Here is a 15180-nt window from a genome sequence, read left to right as displayed (position 1 = left end):
GCAAGCGACTCAATGGCACATAACAACAACAAGAAGAAGGATGAACCTGTTTGTTTTCTTAGCAGTCCTTGGTATATTCAATACTCTTCTCTAGCACCACAGCTCAAAGGCATCAATTCTCTTTCTATCCTCCCTAGTCATTGTCCAACTCTCTGATGCATAACAAGTGATTGCAAAGACCATGGCCTGTAGCAGATGCACCTTAGTCTCCAGAGAGACACCATTGCTCTTCAGTACTTTGGAGAGGTCCCTAACAGCAGACTTTCCCATTGTAAAACATCTTTTAATTTTCTGGCTGCTGGTACGAAACTAAAGCTGTTAACAATCTCAATCTTTTTACCATCCATCCTGATGCTGCCAGTTGGCCCAGTGGTGAGAATCTTTGTCTTCTTGATATTGAGCCTCAATCCATATTGAAGGCTGCAATCCTTGACCTTTTGCAGCAAGTGCTTCAGGTCCTCCTCAGTTTCACCAAGCAGGGTTGTGTCATCTGCATAACGCAAATTGACAATGAATCTTCCACCAATCCTGATGCTACACTTCTCTTCATACAGCCCAGCCTCCTGGATAATCTCTTCTGCATATAGGTTGAAAAGGTATGGAGATAGGACTCATCCCTGGTGTACACCCTTCCCAGTTTTGAACAGTGCAGTGTTTCCTTGCTCTGTTCTGACGACTGCCTCCTGGTCCAAGTATAGGTTTCACATTGGTATGATCAAGTGTTCTGGGATTCCCATTCTTCTGAGTCAGCCACAGTTTGTTGTGATCCACACAGTCAAACACCTTTGCATAATCAATGAAACATAGATAGACATTCCTCTTGTACTTCCTGCTTTCAGCTAAGACCCATCTAACATTATCTACAATATCCCTAGTACCACGACCCCTTCTAAACCCAGTCTGGACTTCCGGCAGTTCTCTGCTGATGTGCTGTTCTAATCGTTTTTGGATGATCTTCAGCAGAATCTTGCTTGCATGTGAAATCAATGACACTGTTCTGTAGTTTCCACACTCAGTTGGGTCACCTTTCTTTGGAATGGGAACAAATATAGATCTCTTCCAGTCAGTTGGCCAAGTGGTTGTTCTCCAGATTTCTTGGCACAACTTGGTGAGCACGTCCAGGGCAGCATCTCTTAGTTGAAGTACATCAATTGGTATAGATCCAAACCACCAACCTTTATATTAGTAACCAAGTGTTTCTTTATTGTGCTACCACAGCTCTTTAACGAAACATTGTTGTTATTGCTGTGTACTGTAGAGTCGGAACTGACCCATAGTTGACCCTCTGGTGGGTTTTCAGAGGCAGTTAATCACACAGAAGGAAGATTGCTCATCCTTTTCCTGTGGCCTCGAATCGCATGTCTTCAGGATTGCAGTTCAACTTCTTGTCACTAGGCCACCAGAGTCCCAATCATAAAGAAAAATGAGGTCCATAGGGACACCACAACATGGATGGGCCTTGAAGATATATATTTGAAGCAAGTTACTCTTGAGAGGATGTATACCATACCATCTCATTTATATAAAATGAGAAAATACATAGAAACCAAAAAACAGCAACCAAAGATTAGCAGAGGATGGGAGAGGAAGGTTATTAGTAATTGGAAGTTATTAGTGGCCAAAAAGGAGAAGGGGGCTTTGTTTAAGCACAGTGAGTTTACATTAGGAGTGGAGGATTGGTTTGGAAAAGAATGATAATGTTTATAAAACATAAAGCATGTAATTATATCATTACTAACTTGAACATACAGAAATTGCCAAGTTGACATATGTTTTGTTGTATTTTCACCACAATGACATTAACAATGGAAGAGTTGTATCTTAAGGAAGAGCGTTAATTCACGTATGATGTTGTGTAAAGACTCGGTGAGCTGAAGACAGAGAAGTAGCACTAGATTTTGAAACAAGAGTGTTAAGGGCAATTTGTCATGTGAGCAGTCTCAGTAGAAAAGGGGTGGAGGCTGCATCAGAACAGGTTGATAACGGGCCCCTAGGGATTAGAGAGAGTAGTTTAGGCAAATACATGCAGAGTTTTAGTGGAAAGGGAAGCAGAGAAGCAGGGAATTAGCTGGGAGGTAAAATATGGTCAAAGAAGAGTTTTGTCTAAATACAAAGGATAAAAAACAGTGTCATCATGCTGATGGAAATGGCTCAAAGAAGAGGACCAAGTGGTGATGCAGAGAGTATCGCTAAGGAGCACAATCCTTGATAATGTAAGAGGAGAGGAGATCTCCAGTATGGGAAGATGGAGGGTACTCTGCCTTATCTTGGTTAACTGCATTATCTTCATTTAACAGAGGAGAAAGTCAAGACACAGAAAAGCTTTCTGTGCCCACGGTCACATATCTATTAGGGCAGAGCAAGATCTCCAGGCCGAGTGCGGAGTGTCCCCACCCCCGCCCTCACAGCCTCTACAGAAGCTAAAATTGTCTAAGGAACTTCACTGCCATACCTAGTAGGGTTTGTTGTGGTTGTTACTTGTCAGTGGAAGCATAAGTGGGGAAATTCAGAAAAAAAGTACAAAGATTTCCCTTTTCTGTAATATTTCTGTTCATTGGTGTTTTGGCCACTTAAGCACAAAAGGTTCCTGGGTGCTGGTTCCTTGTAGAGTCTCTTTGCTGCCTGATGACTCCATTTCTCCATGTCTATCTCATTGCTAGCTTCTTTCAGACCCTGAGCTGAGAATACCGGGGCCTGCAGGGTTAAAGTTCTCCCTTCATTGCTTCACCTCACCTTCAGTTTGGCATCCCTTTCACTGAAGAAAGTTTCCTCAGGAATAGTAAGCTTGGTATTATCACCAGTAAACATCTTGAAAAGCTGGCACTTTTTCTGGGAAGTACCTGCTTATAGAAACATTTCCACACCTCACTTGACTTTTCCTGGAAGTCCTGATCTTCCCAACCACAGATATAGGATAGGTCTTGAAAAGTACAAGCACATTGTCATATGATTATTTCTTGATCCCTTGCCAGAAAGTGATAAAATCTCACTAATTGGGTGCATACTAATCTATCATAAATTTTGTTCTCCCCAAAGATATGCTGTCAAGGACTTCTCCAGAATGCTAAAGAGCAAGGATATCAGTCTCAAGATTAAGGTACACCTCATCCAAGCCATAGTAGTTTCAATTGCTTCCTCTGTATCTGAAAGCTGGACAATGTGTAAGGAAGGCCAAAGAAGGACTGACATCTTCTGACTGTGGTGTTGTTGTTGAATACTCCACGGACTGTCAAAGGAACAAACGTATCCTGGAGAACATACGTGTAATCAGGTTGCTCCTTGAAGGCAAGAATGGTGAAAGTTCATCTCAGATAATTTGGGTATTTTTCAGGAAGGGCCAGTCCTTGGAAAATTACATCCTACGGGGAAACGTAGCAAGAAACTGTACTCCAATCTCAAAGGCACTCTGTTCAAGGCCACCAGCTGCTCTGCGGGACTTTCTCCCACGAGCAATCTGCTTCTGTGTGATCAACTGCCTCTGAAAACCGACTGGACGGTCAGCTATGGGTTGGTTCCAAATTGATGGTACACAACAACAACAACAACAACAACTGGGAAAGGTAGAGGGTCGGCAAAAGAAGGACCCTCAACTTGTTGGATCAGCACAGTGTCTATTATAATGGGCTAGAGCATGTCAGAGTCCATAAAGCTGCTGCAGGATCGGGCTTGAGTTAGATCTGTTGTTCTTAGGATCTCTATGAGTCCTAGTCAACTCAATGGCACTTAACAACAACAATAAAAGAAATCTGACCCCTGGTTACTTGTGATTATGGCCTTGTTTAAAAACAGGACCTTTGAAGATTATGATGAAGTAGTCCTTGGGGAGTTGTATCTTCTGGGTGGAGTGACTCCACCAGGGAGAAAGATGCTCAAATTTCTCCTGTGAAATTTACAGTCTGAAAATCTGCTGCAAGGTCAGCTGTGAGTCAGCTCCAGCTAGGTGACAACTCATTTCATCTGAGTGGTGTCCTTACAGGAGAATCTAGAGGTTCTCCAAATTAGAAGTTTGGTCGAGAGAAGATGCCACGCAGATGTGGAGTTCTGTGCAAGTCCAGGAATGTCTGGAGCTGCCAAAAACTGGGAGATGCCAGAAAGGATCTTCCTCCTGAGCCTTCAGACAGAGCATGGTCCTGCCAACACCTTGACTTCAGACTGTGAGAAAATAAACTTCTGTTGATTTAAGCCACCTACTTTGTAATTCTTTATTACGGCAGCCCTGGGAAACACAATTTTAGAGGGAAAGTAATTTTTACGAGCCGAGTCCTCAGGGGAAACACTCTGCTGTATCCTTAGTCGTAGTGAATTGAATAGTGACTCTGAAGAAGGTATATCTGTGTTCTATAGTCCCTGGAACCTACTATGTGAAAAGGGGCTTTTCAGGTGTAATTAACTTGAGGATCTTGAGATGTGGAGATCATCCTGGATTCTCCAGTGACACAGCAACGACACAGTTGACAGTGACAATGGGGACAGTAATTGGAGTGCTGTGATTTCAGTTCAAGGAACACTTGTAATCACCAGAAGTCAGAAAAAAAGCAAGAATAGATTCCCTACTAAAACCTGCAGGGAGACTCCTACTTTGGGGGTGTATGTGTGTGATGGGGTGGCCCCCAATACCTGTTTTCCTCTTTCAGACCTCTAGAACAGGAGATAATTAGTTTATCTTGTTTTAAGTTACTTTTTTTTGGGTCTTTTCCCCTTTTTCCCCCAGCAGCCTAGGAACAACTGTGGTCATCTTCCATTTATTTTGTTTAAAATGTTATTTATTTATTTATTTATTTATTTATTTTTACTGCTGTTAGCATGGGTGTAAAATTAAATTGACAGTATCACTCTTTTGTCCATCTGTCATGTGTTCCATGTTGTAGATTGGTTTTCTTTTATTTTAATTAATTTTAATGAAAGTTTACAGATACTTAGGGTTTCTAGTCATTCATTGTTACACTTTTCTCCCTGCCCACCCCCTCCCCCCAATTCACTTTTCTCCTTGGTGAGTAAAAGAAAAACTCTTTCATTCCTATGCAATCCTTCCCCCCAAGTCCACTCCACTGTGCAGCCTTCGTTCTGGACTCCTCTGATGACAATAATACCTAATCATATATTCCTTTTAAACAGTTCTTTCCCTCATCTGTTGCAATGCAGTATACATCATTCCTCCCCTTCTCAGTCTTCCCTCAACCCCAATGTCAGTCCTATTTTATAACAGTGGCCCTATGTAATATTTGTCCTTTAGTGACTGAGATATTTCACTCAGCATAATGTCCTCTAGGGTCACCCACTTAGCATAATATTTCATGAGTTCCTTGTTTTTCAGTGCTGCATAGTAGTATTCCATTGTGTGAATATACCAGAGCTTCTCTATCTGTTCATTTGTCATGGGCACTTGAGTTGCTTCCAGCTCTTTGTTATCGCAAACAAACCTGCAATAAACATGGGTGTGCATATATCTGCTTGGGTGGTAGTTATGTTTTCTTTAGGGTAAATTCCCAGAAGTGGAATTGCTGGCTCAAATGGTATTTCTTTGTGTGTGTGTGTGTGTGTGTGTGTGTGTGTGTGTGTGTGTGTGTGTGTGTACCGTCAAATCAGATCTGACTGGTACAGGAGGAGATTGTCCCTCCTTCCCCGGCAGAGCATCTGGTGGATTCGAACCGTGTGCCTCTGGGATTGTAGTTGCAGTTCCTTGCCACTAGGCCACCAGAGCTCCCCCCAAATGGTATTTCTATTTGCAACCTTTTGAGAAAGCACCATACAGTCTTCCAAAGTGGTTGCACCATTTTACATTCCCACCAGCAGTGAATAAAGGTTCCAGTTTCTCTGCAACCTCACCAGCATTTGTTGTTTGCTGTTCTGCTAAATTTTGCTATTTTTACTAGAGTGAGATGATACCTCATAGTTGTTTTGGTGATCTTCCGTTTCAAGCTTTCTTGTGGCCCAGACACTGTCTACTGGAATGACTGCGTGGAACGCTGTGTGCAGATCAAGCCAGCATGAAGCAGCCCGCGGAGCAAGATCAGAATAAATGGGCACAGGCCTCAGCAAGTGATCTTCAAGCGGTTCAACTTGTCTCACTCCACAGTGTAAGGTCACGGTTAAGAGCATGGACTTCGTAGTCAGATGGAACGAGCTCACATCTCAGCTGCAACACTCAGTATTTGCATAATGTAGAAATAAGTTTCTCCAGCTCTCTGTGCCTCAGCTTTTCATGTGTAAAATGGAGACACTAAGGGTCCCTACATGCAAGGTTGTGTTGAGGACAATTTAAAGAAGGAAAACATTGGAATCAACAATGCTGACACATCAGAAGTGCAAGTTAAGTGTTTGTTGTTATTAAACGAACCCAAATCAAAACAGACACAAATGGACTCAGAATAGTTGAGCGCTATTGCAAGCAGATGCAAACAGATATAAAATGGGACCAGGAGGCAGTCGTCAAAACAGAGCAAGGAAACACTGCATAGTTTAAAACCAGGAAAGGTGTACCCCAGGGATGCATCCTATCTCCCTACATTTTTGATCTATAAGTAGAACAGATCATCCAGGGGACTGGGCTTTATGAGGAGGATGTGGTATCAGGATTAGAGAAAGACTCACCAACAATCTGCATTATGGAGATGACATAACCCTGCTTGCTGAAACTGAGGAGGACCTGAGGTGTTTACTGCAGAACGTCAAGGACTGCAGCCTTCAATATAGATTGAAGCTCAACATCAAGAAAACAAAGATTCTCACCACTGGGCCGATTGGCAGCAGATGGTGAAGAGACTGAGATTGTTAACAGCTTCAGTTGCTTGGCTCCACAACCAACATGCCTGGTACCAGCAGTCAGGAAATCAAAAGACAAATTGTATTTAGAAAATCTGTTGTCAGGGACCTCTCTAGAATACTGAAGAGCAATGATGTCAGTCTGGAGACTAAGATGCACCCGATCTAGGCCATGGTCTTTGCAATTACTTGCTATGCATCAGAAAGCTGGACAATAACTAGGGATGACAGGAGAATGTATGCCTTTGAGTTGTGGTGCTGGAGAAGAGTAGTTAATATACCATGGACTGACTGCTAGGAGAATAAATAGATTCATCTTGGAGGGATGAAACCAGGCTGCTCCTTGGAGGCAAGGATTCTGAAGCTCCCTCTGATATACTTTGGACATATTGCAAAGAGGAATCAGTCCTTGGAAAAGGACATCATTCTTGGGAGGGTGGAAGGACAGTGCAGGAGAGGAAGACTCAGGATCAGATGTATTGACTCGGTGACTGGGGTAATGGGAGTGGGTGTGTCAGAGACAATAAGGTTGGCTCAGGATAGAGCAAGGTTCATAGCTGTTGCACGTAGGGTAACTATGGGTTGCCAGTGACTCAATGACACGTAACAACAACAACAAACCTATTAAAACTAGCTGAACTAATGTAAACTAACTCAAATCTCTAGGGTCAACCCAATTAAATCAGCCCCAACAGGTTTAACATAGTCAGCCTGGACTCGATTCACTGACATGTATGTGGAATCGCTATTCTTTTTTTTAATCTTTTTTTAATGATTAAATTTTATTAATTTTAATGAACATTTACAGAGATTTTGGGTTTTCATCCATTCATTGTTGCACTGTTTACTCTCCTCCCCAGTTTGTTCTTCTTCCACCCCCTTGAAAGTCTGTTTTAATTGTCCATTTGCCACAGTGCTTGTCAAAGCCAGTTCTGATTAATCTCCTTTGTCAGTGTGTCCTTTGCCATTCCCTATCGCTCCTCCCTGAGAGAGACTTCACCCTGATTCATAAGGAAAAGGGGATGGTGTATTCTCTTAGCTACTTCCTGCTGAAAAGGGATTCTGTGGGTTTCAGGGTGAAGGTCTTCTCTCACTACTCTAAAGGGCCCCTTTGGCAGTAGGAAACACATAGACTATTATGGAGATTGATTTTGGAATGGAATTGCTATTCTTTTTGACATCATCTTAAACAGTAAACAACAGTCCTAGCTCTCAACAGTGAGTGATAAGGTACAGGCAGAGGATGCCCCAAGTCTACACCTGAGATAGACAAAGACATATTTCCCTGTCGGAAACACAATCAGCTGCAATCAACATCTGCTGAAAGAAAACACCTCAATTACATATGTCAGGTCAAAGCCCAAATATCAGAAAGCAAACAACACATGAATTAAACACGAGACGGGGATGCTGGCCCAGGATCCTGTGCTAGTGTTTGTTGTTTATCTGCTGGGTGGTACAGACAATTAAGCACTCCATAACTAGATCAGAGGTTGACATTTGAGCCCAACAGGATCAATCTCATAAAACCCAGGGATAAGAAGCACTGTTGAGCTCCCAAGAATCTGAAAGGCTGTCAGAACTCAGGGGCCCCTCTGTGCCAGGGAGGAGAAGCAGCAGCATGAGATGAGAGAGACTCAAGCCTTGGGAGGTGGGAGCTGCAGGTGAGTGGTACAGGCTTGGTATTAAAGGCTAATATTAGACTCACTTCAGCGCTTGGATTCACTGAAGCCCCAAGCCCCTCATTGACTCTGCCCCCAAGACCAGAACTGCGCCACCCCCATTCCCTACCAGCCTGAGGATGCCCTTTTCAGGGTACACCAGCAATGCTTGTGTCCTTAGGAGTTCGAATCGATTTTATGGCTTGTTTACTTAAAACATGTCACCAGGAAAGGCCAATCACTAGGAGATAACGCTGTGGTTAGTAAAGTAGACGGTTAGCAAAAGCTGAGGGATCAACACGTTAGCAGAAACAATGGATGCACACACGCTAAGCATCATGGCACCAGCCCAGGACCTCGCAATGCTGCACTATGTTATATTCAAGAAGTTGGAGCTGGTTTGACAGCACCTAACAATAAACGCCCAGAGAGCCCTCGTGGTGAGAAGTGAGTTATCTATTGGGCAGGTGGATCAGCAGATTTGCAGGAGAGAGATGACTCAGGCCATGGTCTCTTAAGACAGTCACTTGCTAGGCACCTGAGATCTGGACTGTGACTAAGGATGACAAAAGAAGAACTGATACCTTTGAACTGTGGTCATGGGGAAGAGTGCTGAATATTCCATGAACTGTCAAAAAACCCAGATAGGTCTTGGAGAAGATGCAGCCAGAGTGCTCCCTGATGGTGAAGATGGTGAAGCTTCATCTCACATACTTCAGGAGTATTGTGAGGAGAGGTTATTCCTTGGAGAGGAACATCATGCTTGGCAAGGTGGAGGGGCATGAAAGGCAGGAAGACCCTCAACCAGGTGGATTGACACAGTGATTGCAGCAATGGGCTTGAGGGTGTCAGAAATTGTGAGGATGGCACAGGATAGGACAGTGTTCAGTTCTCTTGTTCATAGGGTTATGTACTCGACTCGGTAGCACACAACAACAATGACAACAGGATAAAGATGAGATAACCTGCTCCTGTAAAGATCTACGGCCTCAGAAACTTGATTTGAAGGCAATGGCTTTGCTTGCTTGTTTTGCTTGTTGAGGCAGAAGCTGGTGAGAGGCCAGGAGAGAGAACTGGATGGGCTGATGGCTTTAGTTCAGTGAGTGGCAGTTCTTAATTAACTCTCAGAGCCTGGGAAATATATTTTCTGCTCCTACTTCAGCGACCAAAAGATAAGGAGAGTCCCAGGAGAGTGAGTCTCCCTATGTCACCGCATGGTCAAAATACGTACTTGGACGTAGAGAGGCGAGCACATCAAGAGCCTGGCTGGGAATCAGGGGGCCCTCAGCGCCAGTCCTGGCTCTGCCTCTGAAATGCTGTGTGACCACCCCTTCGGGGCCTCACTTACCCATATCTGAAATGAATATGTGACCTCCACAGTCACCAAGTGCCCTAAACTCACAGAAATCAGAGAAAGCACGGAGAGTTAACCCTCTTGTTTTACACCTCGAGGAACAGAGGCACAGAAGGGGAGGAACAAAGCAGCTGAGTGGGAAGAATGATGGAGCTGCCATTCATCTACAGGGTGGTGCAAACAATGAAGCTTGCAACGACTGGCCCAAAGGTTGGCAGTTCAAACCCATTCAGAGGTACCTCTGAAGACAAGCTTGGCAATCTGGTCCCAGAAGGTCACAGCCTTGAGAACCTCATGACGCATCTGGGTTCTGAAACACATGAAGTTGCCATGAGTCAGAAGTGGCACAACAGCTGCTGGGGTTTTTTGTTTGTTCTCTCCCCTAGTTATACTTGCTAAACTCCTGCTGCACAGAATAGACTTTCCCTCATCTCAGTCTTGCTTTGACTATCTCCTGGGGCTCGGTAACTTCATTTGACATGGATAATGTCATTTAATCCCTTAGCAGCTCTAGAAGTATTATTATCCCCATGTTACAGATAGGGAAACTGAGTCCCAGAAAGGCAACTCCCCCAGACAAAGCTGGTTAAGGCAGAGTGAAGACCTGAACCATTGGTTCTAGTTGCCCTAGGGAAGAAGGGGGAGAGACACAAGATATCAAGGTCAAGGACATGCCCCAGAATCAATTCATGGGAGCAGGGCAAAGGAGCAGATTCAAGCTCACGTGCTTCATTTTCTTTTTAAAGCATTGATATTTGCATTTTCATTAGTTAATACATTCTCATGGTTCAAAAACTGTCTATAAGAAGGCAATCCTAGGGTTACAAACATCCAGCTTACATATAACACCCTGTATACTTAGAAACCAATACCCATTTCCTCCTACTGAATCTATTATACTAAAAATTTGAGAGGCACACAGTCAAATAACTAGGCAAGAGTAACACCAGGTGGCACTTACTCCTTATTGTTATTGTTATGTGCCATCAAGTCGCTTGCGACTCATAGTGACCCTATGTACAAGAGCCCTAAACACTGTTCTATCCTGTGCCAGCCTCGCCATGTCAAACACACTCATTCCCACCGCCCCAGTTACAGGATTGATCCATCTTATCGAAGGTCTTCCTCCCCTGCGCTGTCCCTCTACTCTGCCAAACATGATGTCCCTCTTCAAGGACCAGTCCCCTTGTAACCTGCCCAAGTATGTCAGACGAAGCTTCAGAATCCTTGACTCCAAGGAGCATTCTGGCTTCACCTTCTCCAGGACAAACCTGTTTGTTCTCCTAGCAGTCTTCTCTAGCACCACAGCTCAAAGGCATCAATTCTCTTTTTATCACCCCTATTCACTGTCCAACTCTCTGATGCATAGCACATAATTGAGAAGACTAGCCCGGATCAGGTGCACCTTAATCTCCAGCCTGACATCTTTGCTGTTCAGCACTCTTGAGAGGTCCCTCACAGCTGACTTTCCCAATGCAACCCGTCTCCTGATTTCCTGGCTGCTGTTACCAAGAGTGTTGACTGTGGAACAAAGTAAACTAAAACTGTTAACTATCGCAATCTCTTCACCATCCATGCTGATGCTGCCAATTGGCCCAGTGGTGAGAATCTTTGTTTTCTTGACGTTGAGCTTAAGTCCATATAGGGGGCTGTAGTCCTTGAACTTCTGCAGCAAGCGCTTCAGGTCCTCCTCAGTTTCAGCAAGCAGGGTTGTGTCATCTGCATAACGCAGGTTGTTGATGACTCTCCCACCAATCTTGATGCCACATTCCTCCTCATGCAGACCAGCGTCTCAGATGATCTGTTCTGCATACAGATTGAAAAGGTATGGAGACAAAATACATCCCTGACGGACCCCCTTCTTGATTTTGAACTATGTAGTGTCTCCCTGCTCTGTTCTGATGACTGCCTCTTGGTCCAAGTATAGGTTTCACATTAGCATGATCAAATGTTCTGGGATTCCCAGTCTTCTCAGAGTCAGCCACACCTTGTTGTGATCCACACAGTTAAAAGCCTTTGCATAGTCAATGAAGCACAGATAGACATTCTTCTGGTATTCTTTGCTTTCTGCCAAGATCCATCTAACATCAGCTACAATATCCCTAGTACCATGACCTCTTCTAAATCCATCCTGCACATCTGGCAGTTCTCTGTTAACATATTGTTCTAAATGTTTTTGGATTATTTTCAGCAGAATCTTGCTTACATGTGATATTAATGATATTGTTAGATAATTCCCGCTCTCTGTTGGGTCACCTTTCTTTGGGATGGGAACAAGTATCGATCTTTTCCAGTCTGTCGGCCAGCTGGCTGTCCTCCAGATTTCTTGGCACAACTTAGTGAGCACATCCAGGCCAGTGTCTGTTTGTTGAAATATGTCAACTGGTATGCCGTCAACTCCTGGAGCCTTGTTTCTTGCCAATTCCTTCAGAGCAATTTGAACTTCTTCCTTCATCACCATAGGCTCTTGCTCATATAATCAAACTCATAGTAGCAAAAACGGCAGTATTTGCCCAGGGTTAAAGCTCAGAAGGCAGGAAAGAATAGGTTAAAAGGATTAGTAAAAATAAGAACCACAAGGAAGAATTGGAAAGATGCAGTTATATTGTGGGTATAGTAATTAATGTTACAAAGCACAAAGTGTATGAATGGTTGAGTGTAAAACCAACTAGCTTTGTAAACTTTTGCTCACAATAAAATTTCAATCACAATAAAAATTGAGTACATTCAATAGTTAATAATGACAATAACTTTGTGACAAGTATCCAAACATTATTAACATTGTTTTGTTGTTGTTGTTATGTGCCGTTGAGTCGCCTGTGACTCATAGCGACCCTATGTACAACAGCCCCAAGCTCTGCTCTTTCCTGTGCCAATCACACTGTCTCTGACACTCCCATCCCGATTATCCCAGTCACTGAATCAATCCACCTCATAGAGGGCCTTCCCCTCCTGCGCTGTCCCTCCACCCTACCTAGCATAATGTCCTTCTCCAAGGACTGGTCTCTCCTCACAACATGTCCAAAGTATGTTAGACGGAGCCTCAGAATCCTTGCCTCCAAGGAGCCACCCGGTTTAACCCTTTCCAGGATGAATCTGTTTGTTTTCCTAGCAGTCCATGGTATTCTCAATACTCTTCTCCAGCACCACATCTCAAAGGCATCAATTCTCCTTCTATCCTCCTTGGTCATTGTCCAACTCTCTGATGCATAACAAGTGATTGCAAAGACCATGGCCTGTATCAGACGCACCTTAGTCTCCAGAGAGACATCATTGCTCTTCAGTACTTTGGAGAGGTCCCTAACAGCAGACTTTCCCATGGCAATGCGCCTTTTAATTTCCTGGCTGCTGGTGCCAAGACTGTTGACTGTGGAGCCAAGCAAACTAAAGCTGTGTACAATCTCAATCTCTTCACCATCCATCCTGATGCTGCCAATTGGTCCAGTGGTGAGAATCTTTGTCTTCTTGACATTGAGCCTCAATCCATATTGTAGGCTGCAGTCCTTGACACTCTGCAGCAGGCGCTTCAGGTCGTCTTCAGTTTCAGCAAGCAGGGTTGTGTCATCTGCATAATGCAGATTGTTGATAAATCATCCACCAATCTTGACCCCACATTTCTTCTCATAGAAACCAGCCTCCCGGATAATCTGTTCTGCATATACGTTGAAAAGGCATGGAGATAGGATGCATCCCTGGCGTACGCCCGTCCTAATTTTGAACCATGCAGTGTTCCCTTGCTCTGTTTTGACGACTGCCCCCTGGTCCAAGTATAGGTTTCTTATTAGAATGATCAAGTGTTCTGGGATTCCCACTTCAAAATAATGAAGATGCTTCATTTTATTCAGAAGTTTTAATTTCATCTTTTTATACACAGAAAGTCACACTGTGTATCATATACTAAGATTAACATTTGTCTAACTGATGTTAGATGTGAACTGTACCCGTTTATCTTAGACAGTTTGGTAAGAGAGCTCGTTTGTAATCTGGGGACAAGACTGTCATATGTAGATGATTTTAGGGCAGTGATTTTCCAAAATGATAGTATTAATGATAATTGCCTTAACTGGTGTTGTTACATGTTGTTGAGATGTTTTCAAATTCTAGTGACACATATAAAACGGATGGAAACCCTGTCTGGTCTGGCCTCATTGTCACAGACCTTACCATGCGAGCCCATCGTGGAGCCCATGTCAATCCAGGCCATTGAGGGTCATCCTCTCCTCTCTTTCCTTTGGTCCCTCCTGATAACATGTCCAAAGATGAAATGCCTCCAACCTCATGTCTAAGGAGCATCCTGGTAATACTTTTTCTGAGAGATTGTTCATTCTTTAGCAGTCCATGGTATATTCATAATCTCTGCAAACATCTTTTTTTTTTTGCTTTTGCGTGCATATATCAGGTGACTTGAAAATACTACAGCTATAGTAGCAAGAGATGGAAACAATTTGAGTGTCCACCAATGTTGAATGACTAAAGAAACAATGGCTTATTCACATATTAGAGTATTACACACCACTAAAGAATGATAATTAGTGAAACACTGCATAATATGGATGAATTAGAGGAAATGATGTTGAATGACATAAGTTGGTTAAAATTATGTTTAATGACAAAAGAATAATTATGGTATATTGTTGTCATTAGGGGCTGTCAAGTTGTCTATGACTTATATCACCTTATGAAAAACAGATCTAAACCTTGCCCTAACCTGCACCAACCTCATCATCTCTGACACACTTGAGCCCATTGCTACAGTCACCGTGCCAATTCATCTTGTCAACTGTCTTCCTCTTTTGCATTAACCCTTCACCTTTCCAAGAATGATATGCTTCTCCAAGAACTGGTCTCTCACGACACATACCCAAAGTATGTGAAATTGAGTTTCACTGTCCTTGCCTCCAAGCAGCACCCTGGTTTCACTTTCTCTAGGTCAGACTTATTTGTCCTCTGGCATTCCGTGGTATGTTCAATACTCTTCCCTAGTACCATAACACAAAGACATTACATCTTTTTCTGTCAAGCTTACAGATGCATAGCAAGCACTTGAAAAGACCATGGCTTGGCTCAGGCACACCTGAGACTTTAGACTGAAGTTGTTTTTTGGCACTCTGAAGAGTCCTTGACAGAGTTTCCCAATATAACTTGTCTTTAGAGTTCCTAACTGCTAGTGCCAAAGATATTGTATTGATTGTGGATACAACTAAGATCAAAGCATTAGCAACTTCAATCCTTTCTCCATTTATGATGATGGCCCAGTGGTTAGTCCATCATAATTATGATGAATTAATTCATTAGAGTGAATTAATTTACATAAATCAATTTTAATCAATATTATAAAATGAAATGTGTACAGCTGTGACATGTCCCAGAGTCAACTGAAACTCTTGTGCCTGTTTCACAATA

Source organism: Elephantulus edwardii, unplaced genomic scaffold, assembly GCF_000299155.1.
Source record: "Elephantulus edwardii isolate Elephantulus edwardi_28Jun2011 unplaced genomic scaffold, EleEdw1.0 scaffold00152, whole genome shotgun sequence".
In the NCBI taxonomy this organism is placed as follows: Eukaryota; Metazoa; Chordata; class Mammalia; order Macroscelidea; family Macroscelididae; genus Elephantulus; species Elephantulus edwardii.
The sequence above is the reverse complement of the archived record's forward strand: the minus strand, read 5'-3'. Positions refer to the sequence as shown.